Consider the following 18,668-nt stretch of genomic DNA (forward strand, 5'->3'; position numbering starts at 1 on the left):
TTACTATACCTCAGACAGTTACTATACACAATACAGTTACTATACCTCAGACAGTTACTATACATCATACAGTTACTATACCTCAGACAGTTACTATACACAATACAGTTACTATACCTCAGACAGTTACTATACATCATACAGTTACTATACACAATACAGTTACTATACCTCAGACAGTTACTATACATCATACAGTTACTATACCTCAGACAGTTACTATACATCATACAGTTACTATACCTCAGACAGTTACTATACATCATACAGTTACTATACCTCAGACAGTTACTATACATCATACAGTTACTATACATCATACAGTTACTATACCTCAGACAGTTACTATACATTATACAGTTACTATACATCATACAGTTACTATACATCATACAGTTACTATACCTCAGACAGTTACTATACATCATACAGTTACTATACATCATACAGTTACTATACATCATACAGTTACTATACATCATACAGTTACTATACATCATACAGTTACTATACCTCAGACAGTTACTATACATCATACAGTTACTATACATCATACAGTTACTATACATCATACAGTTACTATACATCATACAGTTACTATACATCATACAGTTACTATACCTCAGACAGTTACTATACATCATACAGTTACTATACATCATACAGTTACTATACCTCAGACAGTTACTATACATTATACAGTTACTATACATCATACAGTTACTATACATCATACAGTTACTATACCTCAGACAGTTACTATACATCATACAGTTACTATACATCATACAGTTACTATACATCATACAGTTACTATACATCATACAGTTACTATACATCATACAGTTACTATACCTCAGACAGTTACTATACATCATACAGTTACTATACATCATACAGTTACTATACCTCATACAGTCACTATACCTCATACAGTTACTATACATCATACAGTTACTATACATCAGACAGTTACTATACATCATACAGTTACTATACATCATACAGTTACTATACACTCAGACAGTTACTATACATCATACAGTTACTATACCTCAGACAGTTACTATACATCATACAGTTACTATACATCATACAGTTACTATACATCATACAGTTACTATACCTCAGACAGTTACTATACATCATACAGTTACTATACATCATACAGTTACTATACATCATACAGTTACTATACATCATACAGTTACTATACCTCAGACAGTTACTATACATCATACAGTTACTATACATCATACAGTTACTATACCTCAGACAGTTACTATACCTCATACAGTTACTATACATCATACAGTTACTATACATCATACAGTTACTATACATCATACAGTTACTATACATCATACAGTTACTATACCTCAGACAGTACAGTTACTATACATCATACAGTTACTATACCTCATACAGTTACTATACATCATACAGTTACTATACATCAGACAGTTACTATACATCATACAGTTACTATACATCATACAGTTACTATACATCATACAGTTACTATACATCATACAGTTACTATACACTCAGACAGTTACTATACACAATACAGTTACTATACCTCAGACAGTTACTATACATCATACAGTTACTATACCTCAGACAGTTACTATACACAATACAGTTACTATACCTCAGACAGTTACTATACATCATACAGTTACTATACACAATACAGTTACTATACCTCAGACAGTTACTATACATCATACAGTTACTATACCTCAGACAGTTACTATACACAATACAGTTACTATACCTCAGACAGTTACTATACATCATACAGTACAGTTACTATACATCATACAGTTACTATACATCATACAGTTACTATACATCATACAGTTACTATACATCATACAGTTACTATACATCATACAGTTACTATACATCATACAGTTACTATATCTCATACAGTTACTATACATCATACAGTTACTATACCTCAAACAGTTACTATACACAATACAGTTACTATACCTCAGACAGTTACTATACATCATACAGTTACTATACCTCAGACAGTTACTATACACAATACAGTTACTATACCTCAGACAGTTACTATACATCATACAGTTACTATACACAATACAGTTACTATACCTCAGACAGTTACTATACATCATACAGTTACTATACCTCAGACAGTTACTATACACAATACAGTTACTATACCTCAGACAGTTACTATACATCATACAGTTACTATATCTCATACAGTTACTATACATCATACAGTTACTATACCTCAGACAGTTACTATACACAATACAGTTACTATACCTCAGACAGTTACTATACATCATACAGTTACTATACACAATACAGTTACTATACCTCAGACAGTTACTATACATCATACAGTTACTATACCTCAGACAGTTACTATACATCATACAGTTACTATACCTCAGACAGTTACTATACATCATACAGTTACTATACCTCAGACAGTTACTATACATCATACAGTTACTATACATCATACAGTTACTATACCTCAGACAGTTACTATACATTATACAGTTACTATACATCATACAGTTACTATACATCATACAGTTACTATACCTCAGACAGTTACTATACATCATACAGTTACTATACATCATACAGTTACTATACATCATACAGTTACTATACATCATACAGTTACTATACATCATACAGTTACTATACCTCAGACAGTTACTATACATCATACAGTTACTATACATCATACAGTTACTATACATCATACAGTTACTATACATCATACAGTTACTATACATCATACAGTTACTATACACTCAGACAGTTACTATACATCATACAGTTACTATACATCATACAGTTACTATACATCATACAGTTACTATACATCATACAGTTACTATACCTCAGACAGTTACTATACATCATACAGTTACTATACCTCAGACAGTTACTATACATCATACAGTTACTATACATCATACAGTTACTATACCTCAGACAGTTACTATACATTATACAGTTACTATACATCATACAGTTACTATACATCATACAGTTACTATACCTCAGACAGTTACTATACATCATACAGTTACTATACATCATACAGTTACTATACATCATACAGTTACTATACATCATACAGTTACTATACATCATACAGTTACTATACCTCAGACAGTTACTATACATCATACAGTTACTATACATCATACAGTTACTATACCTCATACAGTCACTATACCTCATACAGTTACTATACATCATACAGTTACTATACATCAGACAGTTACTATACATCATACAGTTACTATACATCATACAGTTACTATACCTCAGACAGTTACTATACATCATACAGTTACTATACCTCAGACAGTTACTATACATCATACAGTTACTATACCTCAGACAGTTACTATACATCATACAGTTACTATACATCATACAGTTACTATACATCATACAGTTACTATACATCAGACAGTTACTATACATCATACAGTTACTATACATCATACAGTTACTATACATCATACAGTTACTATACCTCAGACAGTTACTATACATCATACAGTTACTATACATCATACAGTTACTATACCTCAGACAGTTACTATACCTCATACAGTTACTATACATCATACAGTTACTATACATCATACAGTTACTATACATCATACAGTTACTATACATCATACAGTTACTATACCTCAGACAGTACAGTTACTATACATCATACAGTTACTATACATCATACAGTTACTATACCTCAGACAGTTACTATACATCATACAGTTACTATACCTCAGACAGTTACTATACATCATACAGTTACTATACCTCAGACAGTTACTATACATCATACAGTTACTATACATCATACAGTTACTATACATCATACAGTTACTATACCTCAGACAGTTACTATACATCATACAGTTACTATACATCATACAGTTACTATACCTCAGACAGTTGCTATACCTCAGACAGTTACTATACCTCATACAGTTACTATACATCATACAGTTACTATACATCATACAGTTACTATACATCATACAGTTACTATACATCATACAGTTACTATACCTCAGACAGTTACTATACATCATACAGTTACTATACATCATACAGTTACTATACATCATACAGTTACTATACATCATACAGTTACTATACCTCAGACAGTTACTATACCTCATACAGTTACTATACCTCAGACAGTTACTATACATCATACAGTTACTATACATCATACAGTTACTATACCTCAGACAGTTACTATACATTATACAGTTACTATACATCATACAGTTACTATACATCATACAGTTACTATACCTCAGACAGTTACTATACATCATACAGTTACTATACATCATACAGTTACTATACATCATACAGTTACTATACATCATACAGTTACTATACATCATACAGTTACTATACCTCAGACAGTTACTATACATCATACAGTTACTATACATCATACAGTTACTATACCTCATACAGTCACTATACCTCATACAGTTACTATACATCATACAGTTACTATACATCAGACAGTTACTATACATCATACAGTTACTATACATCATACAGTTACTATACCTCAGACAGTTACTATACATCATACAGTTACTATACCTCAGACAGTTACTATACATCATACAGTTACTATACCTCAGACAGTTACTATACATCATACAGTTACTATACATCATACAGTTACTATACATCATACAGTTACTATACCTCAGACAGTTACTATACATCATACAGTTACTATACATCATACAGTTACTATACATCATACAGTTACTATACATCATACAGTTACTATACCTCAGACAGTTACTATACATCATACAGTTACTATACATCATACAGTTACTATACCTCAGACAGTTACTATACCTCATACAGTTACTATACATCATACAGTTACTATACATCATACAGTTACTATACATCATACAGTTACTATACATCATACAGTTACTATACCTCAGACAGTACAGTTACTATACATCATACAGTTACTATACATCATACAGTTACTATACCTCAGACAGTTACTATACATCATACAGTTACTATACCTCAGACAGTTACTATACATCATACAGTTACTATACCTCAGACAGTTACTATACATCATACAGTTACTATACATCATACAGTTACTATACATCATACAGTTACTATACCTCAGACAGTTACTATACATCATACAGTTACTATACATCATACAGTTACTATACATCATACAGTTACTATACATCATACAGTTACTATACCTCAGACAGTTACTATACATCATACAGTTACTATACATCATACAGTTACTATACCTCAGACAGTTACTATACCTCAGACAGTTACTATACCTCATACAGTTACTATACATCATACAGTTACTATACATCATACAGTTACTATACATCATACAGTTACTATACATCATACAGTTACTATACCTCAGACAGTACAGTTACTATACATCATACAGTTACTATACATCATACAGTTACTATACATCAGACAGTTACTATACATCAGACAGTTACTATACATCATACAGTTACTATACATCATACAGTTACTATACATCATACAGTTACTATACATCATACAGTTACTATACCTCAGACAGTACAGTTACTATACATCATACAGTTACTATACATCATACAGTTACTATACATCATACAGTTACTATACCTCATACAGTTACTATACATCATACAGTTACTATACCTCAGACAGTTACTATACATCATACAGTTACTATACATCATACAGTTGCTATTCCTCAGACAGTTACTATACCTCAGACAGTTACTATACCTCAGACAGTTGCTATTCCTCAGACAGTTACTATACATCATACAGTTACTATACCTCATACAGTACAGTTACTATACATCATACAGTTACTATACCTCAGACAGTTGCTATTCCTCAGACAGTTACTATACATCATACAGTTACTATACATCATACAGTTGCTATTCCTCAGACAGTTACTATACCTCAGACAGTTACTATACCTCAGACAGTTACTATACCTCAGACAGTTACTATACATCAGACAGTTGCTATTCCTCAGACAGTTGCTATTCCTCAGACAGTTACTATACATCATACAGTTACTATACCTCATACAGTACAGTTACTATACATCATACAGTTACTATACCTCAGACAGTTGCTATTCCTCAGACAGTTACTATACATCATACAGTTACTATACATCATACAGTTGCTATTCCTCAGACAGTTACTATACCTCAGACAGTAGGGAGGCTATATGTGTGTACATTACACTGTATATTGTAGTACATTGTTGTTATATGGGAATAGGGGATAAACCGAGGCTTGTAGGCTGTGGTTGTTGTTACATTTACTATCAAGATGAATCCTCAATATGCCATTAGGTTACCAGGCAACAGTGTGCTCTTCTGTCAAGTGCTTCTTGTATTGATTTATTTACCTACCTTGCATTTAGTTATGAGGGCAGATAGTAAATGGTTACAGGCCTATCTGGCAATAAACAAGAATATTAGCTATATTACAACAAGTTACATCACTTGATAAATTGTGTCATGCTCTTATGATAACATTTAATTTAGTTTTCCGTCCACGCTATGTACTTTATACAGTATCTCCTCAGAAATGATTGAGGCTGAAAACATATCTCCATAACTTTCCATACATGCATCTTTTATACTGCACATTTCACATTTCACCTACTTTGCAGTACAATTTGATACAGGATACAGGACGCATACTCAGAGTATGGTCTGACCAGCTGGCAAGTGTCTTCACTGACATTTTCAACCTCTCCCTGACCCAGTCTGTAATACCTACATGTTTCAAGCAGACCACCATAGTCCCTGTGCCCAAGAATGCCAAGGTAACCTGTCTAAATGACTATCGCCCCGTAGCACTCACATCTATAGCCATGAAATGCTTTGAAAGGCTGATCATGACTCACATCAACACCATCATCCCAGACACCCTGGACCCACTCCAATTTGCATACCGCCCCAACAGATCCACAGATGACGCAATCTCTATTGCACTCCACACTGCCCTTTCCCACCTGGACAAAAGGAACACCTACGTGAGAATGCTGTTAATTGACTACAGCTCAGCATTAAACACCATAGTGCCCTCCAAGCTCATCCCTAAGCTAAGGACCCTGGGACTGAACACCTCCCTCTGAAACTGGATCCTGGACTTCCTGACGGACGCCCCCCAGGTGGTGAGGATAGGCAACAACACATCCACCACGCTGACTCTCAACACGGGGGCCCCTCAGGGGTGTGTGCTTTGTCCCCTCCTGTACTCACTGTTCACCCACAACTGCGTGGCCTCACACGACTCCAACACCATCATTACATTTGCCGACAACACTGGTGGTAGACCTGATCACTGACGACGATGAGACAGCCTCTAGGGAGGAGGTCAGTGACCTGGCAGTGTGGTGCCAGGGGAACAACTTCTCCCTCAACGTCAGCAAGACAAAGGAGCTGATCGTGGACTACAGGAAACAGAGGGCTGAGCACGCCCACATTCACATCAACGGGACTGTAGTGGAGCGGGTCGAGAGCTTCAAGTTCCTCGGTGTCCACATCACTAAGGACCTATCATGGTCCAAACACACCAACACAGTCATGAAGAGGACACGACAACACCTGTTCCACCGCAAGAGGCTGAAAAGATTTGGCATGGGCCCTTAGATCCTCAAAAAGTTATACAGCTGCACCATTGAGAGCATCTTGACTTGCTGCATCACCGCTTGGTATGGCAACTGCTCGGCATCCGACCGTAAGGCGTTACAGAGGGTAGTGCGTATGGCCCAGTACATCACTGGGGCCGAACTCCTTGCCATCCAGGACCTCTATACCAGGTGGTGTCAGAAGAAGGCCCTAAAAATTGTGAAAGACTGTTCTCTCTGCTACCGCACGGCAAGCAGTAACGGAGAGCCAAGTCTGGGACCAGAAGGCTCCTGAACAGCTTCTACCCCCAAGCAATAAGACTGCTGAACAGTCTATGCACGCTCACAGGACTCTACCCACACACTCACACATACTACACTGACACTTCAACACACACACACACACACACACACACACACACACACACACACACACACACACACACACACACACACACACACACACACACACACACACACACACACAGTCTTGCGCAGACAATCTTGTAGGGACATACAATTCAGTCCCATTCAAAATCTTATTTTCCCTAACCCCAAACTTAACCCTAACTCGTACCCTTACCCTAACCCTAACCTTTACCCTAACTCTAACCTTAACCCAAAAACCTAACCTTAACCCTAACCCTAACCCTAAACCTAATTTTAACCCTAACACTAATTCTAACCTTAACCCTAAACCCCCTAGAAATAGCATTTGACCTTGTGGGTACCAACAAAATGTCCCCAGTTGGTCAATTTTTCTTGGTTTACTATTCTTGTGGGCACTTATGGTCCCCACAAGTATAGTTACACACACACACACACACACACACACACACACACACACACACACACACAACACACACACACACACACACACACACACACAGACACTCTTTCACACTCTTTCACCTATCTACATGTACATATTCCAGATGTAGGATCTTATTTGGATTGCTCCTTTGTTGCTCAGAATTGTCCTACTTTACCTGCAAAACAATGTCATACATGATAGTGGTAGCTTTCCTATATTGAGTAAGCTATGTATACATTATGGTATATATGGTGTTTGGAGGGATTTGGGACTGTTGACATGTAGTGCTTGCCAGGGCCAGATTTAGACTGTTGACATGTAGTGCTTGGCAGGGCTGGATTCGGACTGTTGATATGTAATGCTTGGCAGGGCTAGATTGGGACTGTTGATATGTAGTGCTTGGCAGGGCTGGATTCGGACTGTTGATATGTAATGCTTGGCAGGGCTAGATTGGGACTGTGCTTGCCAGGGCTAGATTGGGACTGTTGATATGTAGTGCTTGCCAGGGCTAGATTGGGACTGTTGATATGTAGTGCTTGGCAGGGCCAGATTGGGACTGTTGATATGTAGTGCTTGCCAGGGCTAGATTGGGACTGTTGATATGTAGTGCTTGGCAGGGCTAGATTGGGACTGTTGATATGTAGTGCTTGCCAGGGCTAGATTGGGACTGTTGATATGTAGTGCTTGCCAGGGCTAGATTGGGACTGTTGATATGTAGTGCTTGCCAGGGCTAGATTGGGACTGTTGATATGTAGTGCTTGCCAGGGCTAGATTGGGACTGTTGATATGTAGTGCTTGCCAGGGCTAGATTGGGACTGTTGATATGTAGTGCTTGCCAGGGCTAGATTGGGACTGTTGATATGTAGTGCTTGCCAGGGCTAGATTGGGACTGTTGATATGTAGTGCTTGGCAGGGCCAGATTGGGACTGTTGATATGTAGTGCTTGCCAGGGCTAGATTGGGACTGTTGATATGTAGTGCTTGGCAGGGCTAGATTGGGACTGTTGATATGTAGTGCTTGGCAGGGCTAGATTGGGACTGTTGATATGTAGTGCTTGCCAGGGCTAGATTGGGACTGTTGATATGTAGTGCTTGGCAGGGCCAGATTGGGACTGTTGATATGTAGTGCTTGCCAGGGCTGGATTCGGACTGTTGATATGTAATGCTTGGCAGGGCCAGATTGGGACTGTTGATATGTAGTGCTTGCCAGGGCTAGATTGGGACTGTTGATATGTAGTGCTTGGCAGGGCTAGATTGGGACTGTTGATATGTAGTGCTTGGCAGGGCTAGATTGGGACTGTTGATATGTAGTGCTTGGCAGGGCTAGATTGGGACTGTTGATATGTAGTGCTTGGCAGGGCTAGATTGGGACTGTTGATATCAATCAATCAATCAATTTTATTTTATATAGCCCTTCTTACATCAGCTAATATCTCGAAGTGCTGTACAGAAACCCAGCCTAAAACCCCAAATAGCTAGTAATGCAGGTGTAGAAGCACGGTGGCTAGGAAAAACTCCCTAGAAAGGCGAAAGCCTAGGAAGAAACCTAGAGAGGAACCAGGCTATGAGGGGTGGCCAGTCCTCTTCTGGCTGTGCCGGGTGGAGATTATAACAGAACCATGCCAAGATGTTCAAAAATGTTCATAAGTGACAAGCATGGTCAAATAATAATCAGGAATAAATCTCAGTTGGCTTTTCATAGCCGATCATTAAGAGTTGAAAACAGCAGGTCTGGGACAGGTAGGGGTTCCATAACCGCAGGCAGAACAGTTGAAACTGGAATAGCAGCAAGGCCAGGCGGACTGGGGACAGCAAGGAGTCACCACGGCCGGTAGTCCCGACGTATGGTCCTAGGGCTCAGGTCTCTCAGTTGGCTTTTCATAGCCGATCATTAAAGAGTTGAAAACAGCAGGTCTGGGACAGGTAGGGGTTTCGTAGCCGCAGGCAGAACAGTTGAAACTGGAATAGCAGCAAGGCCAGGCGGACTGGGGACAGCAAGGTGTCATCATGCCCGGTAGTCCTGACGTATGGTCCTAGGGCTCAGGTTCTCAGAGAGAAAGAGAGAACGAGAGAATTAGAGAGAGCATACTTAAATTCACACAGGACACTGGATAAGACAGGAGAAGTACTCCAGGTATAACCAACTAACCCCAGCCCCCGACACATAAACTACTGCAGCATAAATACTGGAGGCTGAGACAGGAGCGGTCCGGAGACACTGTGGCCCCATCCGAAGAAACCCCGGACAGGGCCAAACAGGAAGGATATAACCCCACCCACTCCGCCAAAGCACAGCCCCCGCACCACTAGAGGGATATCCCCAACCACCAACTTACAATCCTGAGACAAGGCCGAGTATAGCCCACAGAGGTCTCCACCACAGCACAAACCAAGGGGGGCGCCAACCCAGACAGGAAGATCACGTCAGTAACTCAACCCACTCAAGTGACGCACCCCTCCCAGGGGACGGCATGAAAGAGCACCAGCAAGCCAGTGACTCAGCCCCTGCAACAGGGTTAGAGGCAGAGAACCCCAGTGGAGAGGGGAACCGGCCCGGCAGAGACAGCAAGGGCTGTTCGTTGCTCCAGCCTTTCCATTCACCTTCACACTCCTGGGCCAGACTACACTCAATCATATGACCTACTGAAGAGATAAGTCTTCAGTAAAGACTTAAAGGTTGAGACCGAGTCTGCGTCTCTCACATGGGTAGGCAGACTGTTCCATAAAAATGGAGATCTATAGGAGAAAGCCCTGCCTCCCGCTGTTTGCTTAGAAATTCTAGGGACAATTAGGAGGCCTGCGTCTTGTGACCGTAGCGTACGTATTGGTATGTACGGCAGGACCAACTCGGAAAGATAGGTAGGAGCAAGCCCATGTAATGCTTTATAGGTTAACAGTAAAACCTTGAAATCAGCCCTTGCCTTAACAGGAAGCCAGTGTAGGGAAGCTAGCACTGGAGTAATATGATCAAATTTCTTGGTTCTAGTCAGGATTCTAGCAGCCGTATTTAGCACTAACTGAAGTTTATTTAGTGCTTTATCCGGGTAGCCGGAAAATAGAGCATTGCAGTAGTCTAACCTAGAAGTAACAAATGCATGGATTAATTTTTCTGCATCATTTTTGGACAGAAAATTTCTGATTTTTGCAATGTTACGTAGATGGAAAAAAGCTGTCCTTGAAACAGTCTTGATATGTTCGACAAAAGAGAGATCAGGGTCAAGAGTAACACCGAGGTCCTTCACAGTTTTATTTGAGACGACTTTACAACCATCTAGATGAATTGTCAGATTTAACAGAAGATCTCTTTGTTTCTTGGGACCTAGAACAAGCATCTCTGTTTTGTCCGAGTTTAAAAGTAAAAAGTTTTCAGCCATCCACTTCCTTATGTCTGAAACACAGGCTTCTAGCGAGGGCAATTTTGGGGCTTCACCATGTTTCATTGAAATGTACAGCTGTGTGTCATCCGCATAGCAGTGAAAGTTAACATTATGTTTGGCAGGGCTAGATTGGGACTGTTGATATGTAGTGCTTGGCAGGGCTAGATTGGGACTGTAAATGTGTACCGTAGTGCCAGATTGGGAAGAGGTGAAGACAGACAGAGGTTTAGAGAAAGGAGGGAGGCTGAGAGGTGAGAGACAGGTTTATAGTGCATGGCCTCAGAGCTTTGGGGCTGCATTCAAAATGGCACACTGTACCCTATTTAGTGTACTATTCTTGACCATTACCGAAATCGGTTCTGGTCAACAGTAGTGCAGTATATCGGGAACAGGGTGCCATTTGGGATGTGGCCTCCTGGGGCAGTCTATATTTGGCTTTCATGCTCTGATGTGCTCTGAAGACTGTCTGAGGGATGTCAGCATCCCCCCTGTCTTGCTACAGTATAATGTTTGCAAGGGATAATAGACGAATGAATGGCTGTGGTTTTCACATCATGAAAAATGCAGCTGGTTCAGGGGGGCGAAGGGTCCTGTGTATATTCATGTATGTGTGTGTTTGAGTATGCATTATGTGTGTGTGTGAGGTTAAACAGAAGCATGTTGCGTGCAGCGCTGGAGTCTATCTCAGTGTGTTGTCATGAAGAGGAACACCAGAGGCATGTTCACACCTTTATTTATACTGCTGTTCTTGGCTGGCGCACTGGAAGGGAGAGAGCTGCAGACACTGTACAGACAATCTCTGGTCACATCCCAAATGGCACCCTATTCCCTATATAGTGCACTACTTTTGACAAGGGATTTATATAGTGCACTACTTTTGACCAGGGCTTAGTCAAAAGTAGTGTACTATGTGGGGAACAGGGTGCCATTTGTGACGCAGTCAATCTCTACCTAAACCATGGTGCCACTAAACCATTGTGTTACTTACACAAGCCTTTCTTCACTCCCACTGCAACTCAGTGTTTTCTAGCGGCGAGACCGCTGACTCCATTATAAAGGAACTGTCTCTCTCCTCACTATTCGGACAGAGCCTGGGGTCATGTGATCTAGCAGTTAGAGTGCTGCTACCTACAGCACATCTACAGTACTGTGTTGGAGTGGATTTGAATCCGGCCCACTACCCTTTCTAATGTAAAGTCTCTCCTAACTGTCCTGTCGTTCTGTCACTGTCTCTATCCAATCATTCTTATTCTTAAAAATATATATATACAGTGGGGGAAAAAAGTATTTAGTCAGCCACCAATTGTGCAAGTTCTCCCACTTAAAAAGATGAGAGAGGCCTGTCATTTTCATCATATGTACATGTCAACTATGACAGACAAAATGAGGAAAAAAATCCAGAAAATCACATTGTAGGATTTTTAATGAATTTATTTGCAAATTATGGTGGAAAATAAGTATTTGGTCAATAACAAAAGTTTCCCAATACTTTGTTATATACCCTTTGTTGGCAATGACACAGGTCAAACGTTTTCTCTAAGTCTTCACAAGGTTTTCACACACTGTTGCTGGTATTTTGGCCCATTCCTCCATGCAGATATCCTCTAGAGCAGTGATGTTTTGGGGCTGTCGCTGGGCAACACGGACTTTCAACTCCCTCCAAAGATTTTCTATGGGGTTGAGATCTGGAGACTGGCTAGGCCACTCCAGGACCTTGAAATGCTTCTTACGAAGCCACTCCTTCGTTGCCTGGGCGGTGTGTTTGGGATCATTGTCATGCTGAAAGACCCAGCCACATTTCATCTTCAATGCCCTTGCTGATGGAAGGAGGTTTCACTCAAAATCTCACGATACATGGCCCCATTCATTCTTTCCTTTACACGGATCAGTCGTCCTGGTCCCTTTGCAGAAAAACAGCCCCAAAGCATGATGTTTCCACCCCCATGCTTCACAGTAGGTATGGTGTTCTTTGGATGCAACTCAGCATTCTTTGTCCTCCAAACACGACGAGTTGAGTTTTTACCAAAAAGTTCTATTTTGGTTTCATCTGACCATATGACATTCTCCCAATCCTCTTCTGGATCATCCAAATGAACTCTAGCAAACTTCAGACGGGCCTGGACATGTACTGGCTTAAGCAGGGGGACACGTCTGGCACTGCAAGATTTGAGTCCCTGGCGGCGTAGTGTGTTACTGATGGTAGGCTTTGTTACTTTGGTCCCAGCTCTCTGCAGGTCATTCACTAGGTCCCCCCGTGTGGTTCTGGGATTTTTGCTCACCGTTCTTGTGATCACTTTGACCCCACGGGGTGAGATCTTGCGTGGAGCCCCAGATCGAGGGAGATTATCAGTGGTCTTGTATGTCTTCCATTTCCTAATAATTGCTCCCACAGTTGATTTCTTCAAACCAAGCTGCTTACCTATTGCAGATTCAGTTTTCCCAGCCTGGTGCAGGTCTACAATTTTGTTTCTGGTGTCCTTTGACAGCTCTTTGGTCTTGGCCATAGTGGAGTTGGAGTGTGACTGTTTGAGGTTGTGGACAGGTGTCTTTTATACTGATAACAAGTTCAAACAGGTGCCATTAATACAGGTAACAAGTGGAGGACAGAGGAGCCTCTTAAAGAAGAAGTTACAGGTCTGTGAGAGCCAGAAATCTTGCTTGTTTGTAGGTGACCAAATACTTATTTTCCACCATAATTTGCAAATAAATTCATTAAAAATCCTACAATGTGATTTTCTGGATTTTTTTCTTCTCAATTTGTCTGTCATAGTTGACGTGTACCTATGATGAAAATGACAGGCCTCTCTCATCTTTTTAAGTGGGAGAACTTGCACAATTGGTGGCTGACTAAATACTTTTTTCCCCCACTGTATATAAATACATTAGGTATATGCCATACATACGTACATTATCTAGGTGTGTCCCAAACGGCACCCTATTCCCTATATAGTGCACTACTGATGTGGGATGCAACCTTAGAAAACACCTATTTCTGACACTGCAGTTATGTTAGTGGAGAACATTCTACACAGTCGTGTATTTAGGGTCAATCATCCCTCATTTCCAGTCCTGTTCCTCACTCCTCTACTCCAATGTTCCCCACTCAACATCACCTGCAGCTGGAGCCACACTGAGGGGAGAGGGGGTCAGAGCAGTCCTTACAAACCGACCACGACATTTCTCCTACAACAGCTTCTCTTTTATAAATGAGTGGGCAGTGTTGTACTGCTGTATAGCCTAGTTGGAGGAATGTTGATACTCCCCATTGCACTTATCGGGGGAGTAGCCTCGTGCCACAGAGGGGCTCTCTCAGTCACTCAGACAGGCTGCAGCTGAGAGGTGTGCTTGGGGGACTGGGGCTGGGGGACCTGGCTGGTTGGGGTTTTAGCCTGGGTTAAGTCCCAAATGGCACCCTATTCCCTGGGCCTGGTCAAAAGTAGTGTGCTATTTAGGGAATTGGGTGCCATTTGGGACGCAGCCTGAGCCTCCCTCCATTTGTTTCCATTTCCTGTCCCAGTGCATGCTGGACCATGAATCATTCATGTCTCATCCTGTATGCATGGGAAATGGAATACATTTAAGAGGCTGTCGCAAGTGTTTAAGTTAGATTAATGTTGTGTGTTTTTTGTCTTTTTTTGTCTTGTTCTGTAATATAAAAACAAAGGTAAAGGAAAGTGTTTGTTTTGTTCGTTTAACTTTAAACTATAATTTGACTTTAACTTTATTTGATAAACAATGTTTGTTATGTCACTGTAGTTTCATATAGTTTATTCTTAGCTTGGGTCATGTGTTGTTGATGGTTGGATTAGGCATGTGCACAGTTACTCGAATATCCCAACGGACGTTAGGATTCAAATAACATTGTGGCTGCTACAAGTTAGCTAATCTTGTCTGTTGCCGAGTTGCCTTGGCTACAACGTCTCTCTCTCTCTCTCTCTCCCTCCATCTACTCACTTCCATCTAACAAACACCGGCCCCTCCGCAGCTGCAGCAATAGAGCACAATCCTCTCTCCTAGCGCAGCAGTGCTCAGATTGAATGTGTGCATAAATGTGAGGAGTAAGTATATGCGACCAGGTGTTGAATGTACATGTGCCCAGGAGACAGCCACCTTACCTTAGGTCCAGGGCCAGCTCCGTCATGACTCCCATGGCCGGCCAGTCCAAGCAGATTATTCATGATGACAATATAAATATGTACAAAAAATGAACTACAAAAAAGCGTGCCCAACTAAAGAGGTTGACTAACACAAAGAAATGCCTCTGAGAGGCTTCTGGCCTCCTCTCTCTCCCGGACTGAAAATCATCTTAATCAAATAAAGGCTTGGCTCAGCAGCTAGACCCTGTTGGTGCTGCCACCTGGGGATGGAGTGTGGAAGTGTATCATGGTAGTGTGTTTGTCTATAACACTAACCTTCCCCCCATATCATAACAAGGGCCTGTACAGATTCAGAATGCCCTTACCCCATATCCTCTTCTCCCAGTTAGTCAGCCACTCCTGTCTGTCCTCCATCGTAAAAACATCGAGCCCAGGTTGATGATGACTTGTATCTTCAGACTGATGTGATGCTGTCACTGAGACGTCTACTGATCCTGATGGCAGAAACAGACCCTCAACAGACTTCACGGAGTCATGAGGTGTCACTCCGTCCCATTTCGTCCCATCAGCCACTGGGGTGCCCTCCTTCCCCTGGGCCGCCATGCTCCGTGTCCAAAGGGGCTCTCTCTGTTGTCTTCTTTCATCTGACAGGGGTATCTGCCACCATCCTGTGAGTTATGGGGCCTGGGAGTTATGTCCCCCCCCCCCACCTGGCGTGAAATGTGCAGAACAAACGGGCCTGGGAAATTACACAGGGATTGGACACACTGACTGGCCCTGGAGATCCAAGAACATAGGAGTCCCCCCACAACCCCTCGTAAAGACCCTCTGTCCAGATAGGTGTGAAAGAGGTTACCAGCCCATCTGTTTCCTCAACAAAATCCTCCTCCCTTTGAGGTGACAACCTGGGATCATCCTCTGCTTTCTCTCCTTTAACTGGGTGTGTTCGGACGGTCTGATATTCTCCACCAGGACGTTGACAGAATCGACAATTTTCCCAGAAGGGGTGGAGAACCCAACGGGGAAGATCCATCGTGTTCACATTAAAGGCAGAGGAAAATGTCAATCAATCATGTATGTTGGCGAGAGAGGGGAGAAATGTGTTTATAGGCTTCTGAAGGTATTGGAAAGAATAAGAAAGGTTTTCTATAAACAGGAAGAACGCGGTGCGTTTCAACATCAGTTAGCATCATCAGCAGGCAGAGCAGAAACACGATAAGATGAAAGGCTCTTTTGATCTTTAGCATGTTTCCTCAGTTTCTGATTTCTCTTTTCAATTTTAAGAATGTTAAAGGTACACTGGCTTATTCTGCCATGCCTTGTTTAGTACAGGGAACAGGGTTCAAGGGTTTGATGAAATCTTCTATTTTTTCCTCATGTTGTTCTGTGGCTCAACAGATTGGTCACATGTTGCATGCGCCCGAGTGGCGTAGTGGTCTAAGGCTGTGCCACTAGAGATCCTGGTTCGAATTCAGGCTCTGTTGTAGCTGGCCGCGACCGGGAGACCCATGGGGCGGCGCACAATTGGCCCAGCATCGTCCAGGGTAGGGTAGGGAATGGCCAGCAGGGATGTAGCTCAGTTGGTAGAGCATGGCGTTTGCAACGCCAGGGTTGTGGGTTCGATTACCACGGGGGGCCAGTATGAAAAAATAAATAAAAAAAGAATGTATGCACTCACTAACTGTAAGTTGCTCTGGATAAGAGCATCTGCTAAATGACTAAAATGTAAATGTTTTAGGCAGTAGAGGCATAAAACTGAAAAGTCTCCCATTCAGCTTCAACAGATCCCATAGCTCTGAGATTAATGTAATGGTTTTTGTTGTTCCCAGTCTGTGGATGTTAGGGATATCAGTCTAAAGCTTGTTAGTCCCAGTGTTATTGCTGGGGCTGGGTTGAAAAGTCAACATGGTTGTTACTGGATCTGAGATGAAAGGAGAGGTCAGCAACGTTGCAGCCGCTCCCAAACACAGCATGGTGTGTGTGTGTGTGTGTGTGTGTGTGTGTGTGTGTGTGTGTGTGTGTGTGTGTGTGTGTGTGTGTGTGTGTGTGTGTGTGTGTGTGTGTGTGTGTGTGTGTGTGTGTGTGCGTGCGTGCGTGCATATGTGTGTGTTGTCTTTACTGCAGGGTGGGCCATTTTTTGCAGGTTAGTAATACATTGCTGTGTTGTGTTTGCAGTTCACAGTGTACCTCCAGGGGGCACTGTTGCAGAGGGCTCCTTCGGATTCTATCCCAAATGGACCTACAGTCCTACATACCGTTTGTTACACTTAGTCCTGCTGTCTCAGTTCACTGTACTCTGGTCCACCACAAGGGACAAACACACAAAAATGGATCTTTTAGAATCAGTAGCTAGTTTTCCATCCGATTGGGGACAGATTTTCATGCGAATACTCTAAATAAAGAAAATATGTGAATTTTCCCACCAGTGGTGTTTCCACCAAATTGTCCTTTTGAGGATAAAAATCTGTGCATGATGACATAGTGCACACAAAATGTACTTTTTCGCTTAAGTTTTCATGTACGGAATTAAAATCTAAAGTTAAATATGTTTGAAAAATGTATGCACTCACTAACTGTAAGTCGCTCTGGATAAGAGCGTCTGCTAAATGACTAAAATGTAAATGTAATTTTTCCATCGCATTTTCAACT

The sequence above is a fragment of the Coregonus clupeaformis genome, unplaced genomic scaffold (assembly GCF_020615455.1).
Source record: "Coregonus clupeaformis isolate EN_2021a unplaced genomic scaffold, ASM2061545v1 scaf0049, whole genome shotgun sequence".
NCBI lineage: Eukaryota > Metazoa > Chordata > Actinopteri > Salmoniformes > Salmonidae > Coregonus > Coregonus clupeaformis.